The sequence below is a fragment of the Poeciliopsis prolifica genome, unplaced genomic scaffold (genome assembly GCF_027474105.1).
Source record: "Poeciliopsis prolifica strain line A6 unplaced genomic scaffold, Auburn_PproV2 SCAFFOLD190, whole genome shotgun sequence".
Lineage (NCBI taxonomy): Eukaryota > Metazoa > Chordata > Actinopteri > Cyprinodontiformes > Poeciliidae > Poeciliopsis > Poeciliopsis prolifica.
This window is the reverse complement of record NW_026562565.1, coordinates 137,501-142,518: the sequence shown is the minus strand read 5'-3', so window position 1 is coordinate 142,518 and position 5,018 is coordinate 137,501. Positions and strand designations below refer to the sequence as shown.

The window sequence follows — 5,018 nt, the reverse complement described above, 5'->3', positions numbered from 1 at the left end:
TTGATCCGTTTGGAGGTTTATTGATCCGTTTGGAGGTTTATTGATCCGTTTCTTCTGCTCTTCTCTCCCTCGGGATGAAATCTGTCGTTCAGCTCGATTCTCTCCTGGTTTCAGGGTTTCGTTACGGGAGGGAAAGACGGAGTGGGTGGAGCTGTGGGACGACATGTTCGACCGCTGCCTGAAGACGTACGCCATCAGAGGACGGCTCTGTCCCCGGGTCAAAAGGTGAAGGATGGACGGATGTTATGTTGTCGTTATTGGACAGATCTGTCCTGTCAGGTTCAGAGGACGAGGAAAACAACAGAAACTGAGATTTTATGTGTTATTAAAGTCTCACATAAAAACACAAAAAGTGTCTTAATGTTACCATGTTTCATGTTGTTGCATCGTTATTGATAAATATTCCTTTTGTTGAAATCATCAGTAACTTTTATTTCAAGTGATATTTTACTCAAAGTACCAGGATTCATGTCGCAGGTAAATGTCGCCCCCCATGTGGACATGTGGTGACATGTCAACATGTTTAGATCTGATTCAGAGACACTAAATGTTTTCCTGCTGGTTGAAAGTTCTGGGTTCTGATCCGGCCCAGGAGCTCTCTGGTTCTCCAATGTTGGCTCCAGTAACCAGTAACCAGTCTGAACTGGTTTGTGTGTGACCAGGCCTTCTACTGGAGGACAACCCGTCCATCAGAGCCATCACTCTGGGCCACGGACACATCCTGGTCGGCACCAAGAACGGAGAGGTTCTGGAGATCGACAAGACCGGACCCATGACCCTGCTGGTGCAGGTGGGAACACTGGGAGTCAGAACCAGTTACATCCAGTCAGAACCAGTCAGAACCAGTTACATCCAGTCAGAACCAGTCAGAACCAGTTACATCCAGTCAGAACCAGTTACATCCAATCAGAACCAGTTACATCCAATCAGAACCAGTCAGAACCAGTTACATCCAATCAGAACCAGTTACATCCAGTCAGAACCAGTCAGAACCAGTTACATCCAGTCAGAACCAGTCAGAACCAGTTACATCCAGTCAGAACCAGTTACATCCAATCAGAACCAGTCAGAACCAGTTACATCCAGTCAGAACCAGTTACATCCAGTCAGAACCAGTTACATCCAATCAGAACCAGTCAGAACCAGTTACATCCAGTCAGAACCAGTCAGAACCATGGACCCACTGGGTCCTAATAAACTCTAAGCTAAAGGTACATTTCTGACCCAAACTCCAGCTCAATATAAAGTAACCTCTGGGTTCCGGCTCCAGGTCCACTTTGACCCGGTCCGCTTTGACCCAGTCCGCTTTGACCGGTCCGGACCAGCAGGTGATGAATGTTGCTTCTTCCTGACATTATGGACTTTATGTTTTTAACAGTTCAGAGTCTGAAGCTTTTTATTCATCGGATGTTTCAGATTTTAATGTTTCCAGTAAAACTTTAAACAGGAAGTTCAGTTGATTGTAACAGGAAGTGGTTCTGATCTGGTTCTGTTTCATGGTAAACGGGTCGGTATCGTGGTCCAGACGGGTCTCTGTGGGTGTGCAGGGTCACATGGAGGGCGAGGTGTGGGGTCTGGCCGCCCATCCGCTGCTTCCCGTCTGCGTCACCGTCAGTGATGACAAAACGCTGCGACTGTGGGAGACGTCGGCCAACCACCGCATGGTGGCGGTCCGCAAGCTGAAGAGAGGTCAGAACCGGAACCGACGGAACCCGCGGTTCTGCCGCTCGGTGGTTGGACCCACCGAGCCATGGGTCCGACCTGCTGTGGTTCTGCCGCAGAGCTCCGCTGCTGCTCCTCGACGGCAAAGCGCTGGCGGTGGGGCTGAGCGACGGCGCCGTCCTGGTGGTGAACGGCGACACGCTGGAGGATCTGCTGAGCTTCCACCACCGTAGGGACGCCATCTCTGACGTCCGCTTCAGCCCAGGTACCAACCCAGACCCGGTTCAGCCCAGGTACCGACCCAGACCCGATTCAGCCCAGGTACTGACCAGACCCGGTTCTGCCCAGGTACCGACCCAGACACGGTTCTGCCCAGGTACCAACCCAGATACTGACTCAGGTATCGACCCAGACCCGGTTCAGCCCAGGTACCGACCCAGACCCGGTTCTGCCCAGGTACTGACCCAGACCCGATTCAGCCCAGGTATTGACCCAGACCCGGTTCTGCCCAGGTACTGACCCAGATCCGGTTCTGCCCAGGTACTGACCCAGACCCGATTCAGCCCAGGTATCGACCCAGACCCGGTTCTGCCCAGGTACCGACCCAGACCCGGTTCTGCCCAGGTACTGACCCAGACCCGATTCAGCCCAGGTATTGACCCAGACCCGGTTCTGCCCAGGTACTGACCCAGACCCGGTTCTGCCCAGGTACTGACCCAGACCCGGTTCTGCCCAGGTACTGACCCAGACCCGATTCAGCCCAGGTATTGACCCAGACCCGGTTCTGCCCAGGTACCGACCCAGACCCGGTTCTGCCCAGGTACCGACCCAGATCCGGTTCTGCCCAGGTACCGACCCAGACCCGGTTCTGCCCAGGTATCGACCCAGACCCGGTCTGCCCAGGTACCGACCCAGACCCGGTTCTGCCCAGGTATCGACCCAGACCCGGTCTGCCCAGGTACCGACCCAGACCCGGTTCAGCCCAGGACCGTCTCAAACTGTCACCACAGATTAATTTTGAGTGAAAGTTGCTCTTTCAGGTTTTTATCAAGTTTAAACTGATTTTGTTTTTATTTCGATTAATTTTCTTATCTTGTCTTCTGATTTTTGACTGGAATATTTTCTTAGTTGCTTTTCTTCCACATCCTGTTTCATTTTTCTGGAAGATTTTCCGAGGAATTAAGGTTTCTGTTTCTTTGCATCAATTTCCAGATTATTTTTATTAAACTGTCTTTATTTTCATGTTGACCAAACCGGTTTGTCCAGAACCAGAACCAGAACCAGAGGGAAATGGTTCCTCTGTCTCTGCTCCAGATCCAGGTAAATACCTGGCCGTGGCGTCACATGACAGCTTCGTTGACATCTACCACGTGTTGAGCACCAAGCGGGTCGGGATCTGCAAAGGAGCGTCCAGCTACATCACACACATGGACTGGGACGCGCGAGGTAAACCACTTCCTGTCTCCATGGATCCGAGACGTCAGGAACAACGAGCCGGGTCACATGAAGTCACAAGAAACTATTAGATTGGACTTTTGTTCAGTGTTGTTTCATAACTTCCTCAATATTCCTACAGAAACCACTTCCTTCCTTCCTTCCTTCTGTCCTTCCTTCCTTCTGCCTTCCTTCCTTCCATCCATCGTTCCATTCTTCCTTTCTTCCTTCCTTCTGTCTTCCTTCCTTTCTTCCTTCCTTCTGTCTTCCTTCCTTCCTTCCATCCTTCCTTCCATCCATCGTTCCTTTCTTCCTTCCTTCTATCCTTCCTTCCATCCATCCTTCCTTTCTTCATTTCTTCCTTCCTTCCTTCCATCCATCCTTCCTTTCTTCCTTTCTTCCTTCCTTCCATCCTTCATTCCTTCCTTTCTTCCTTTCTTCCATCCATCCTTCCTTCCTTCCATCCTTCCTTCCTTCCATCTTTCCTTCCTTCCTTCCATCCATCCTTCCTTTCTTCCTTCCTTCCATCCTTCCTTTCTTCCGTCCATCCTTCCTTCCTTTCTTCCTTCCTTCCATCCTTCTTTTTTTCCTTCCTTCCTTCCTTCCATCCTTCCTTCCTTCATTTCTTTCTTTCTTCTATCCTTCCTTCCATCCATCCTTCCTTTCTTCCTTTCTTCCTTCCTTCCATCCTTCTTTTTTTCCTTCCTTCCTTCCTTTCTTCCTTCATTTCTTTCTTTCTTCTATCCTTTCTTCCATCCATCCTTCCTTCCTTCCTTTCTTCCTTCCTTCCATCCTTCTTTTTTTCCTTCCTTCCTTCCTTCCATCCTTCCTTCCTTCATTTCTTTCTTTCTTCTATCCTTCCTTCCTTCCTTTCTTCCTTCCTTCCATCCTTCTTTTTTTCCTTCCTTCCTTCCTTCCTTTCTTCCTTCCTTCTATCCTTCCTTCCATCCATCCTTCCTTTCTTCCTTTCTTCCTTCCTTCCATCCTTCCTTCCTTCCTTTCTTCCTTCCTTCTATCCTTCCTTCCATCCATCCTTCCTTTCTTCCTTTTTTCCTTCCTTCCATCCTTCCTTCCTTCCTTTCTTCCATCCATCCTTCCTTCCTTTCTTCCTTCCTTCCATCCATCCTTTCTTTCTTTCTTCCTTCCATCCCTCCTTCCTTTCTTCCTTTCTTCTGTCCATCCTTCCTTCCTTCCTTTCTTCCTTCCTTCCATCTTTCCTTTTTTCCTTCCTTCCTTTCTTCCATCCATCCTTCCATCCTTCCTTTCTTCCTTCCTTCCATCCTTCCGTTTTTCCTTCCTTCCTTCCTTCCTTTCTTTCTTCCTTCCTTCCTTTTTTCCTTCCTTTCTTCCTTCATTCCTTCCTTTCTTCCTTCCATCCTTCCTTCCTTTCTTCCTTCCTTCCTTTTATCAATCCTTCCTTCCATCCTTCCTTCCTTTCTTCCTTCCATCCATCCTTTCTTTCTTTCTTCCTTCCTTCCTTCCTTCCATCCCTCCTTCCTTTCTTTCTTCCTTCCATCCTTCCTTCCTTCCTTTCTTCCTTTCTTCCGTCCATCCTTCCTTCCTTCCTTTCTTCCTTCCATCCTTCCTTTTTTACTTCCTTCCTTCCTTCCATCCTTCCTTCCTTTCTTCCTTTCTTCTGTCCATCCTTCCTTCCTTCCTTCCTTTCTTCCTTCCTTCCATCTTTCCTTTTTTTCCTTCCTTCCTTTCTTCCTTCCTTTCTTCCATCCATCCTTCCTTCCTTCCTTTCTTCCTTCCTTCCATCCTTCCGTTTTTCCTTCTTTCCTTCCTTCCTTCCATACTTCCTTCCTGTCTTCCTTCCTTCCATCTTTCCTTTTTTTCCTTCCTTTCTTCCTTCCTTCCTTCCTTTTGTCCATCCTTCCTTTCTTCCATCCTTCCTTCCTTCTTTTCTTCCTTCCATCCTT

The 5,018-nt window shown here is 48.8% G+C and overlaps 1 pseudogene; it reads left to right on the top strand.

The window, feature by feature from the left end:
- The first annotated feature begins 481 nt into the window (after positions 1-481).
- LOC129356745 (echinoderm microtubule-associated protein-like 6) overlaps positions 482-5,018 on the top strand; it is a 19,285-nt pseudogene continuing 14,748 nt past the window's right edge.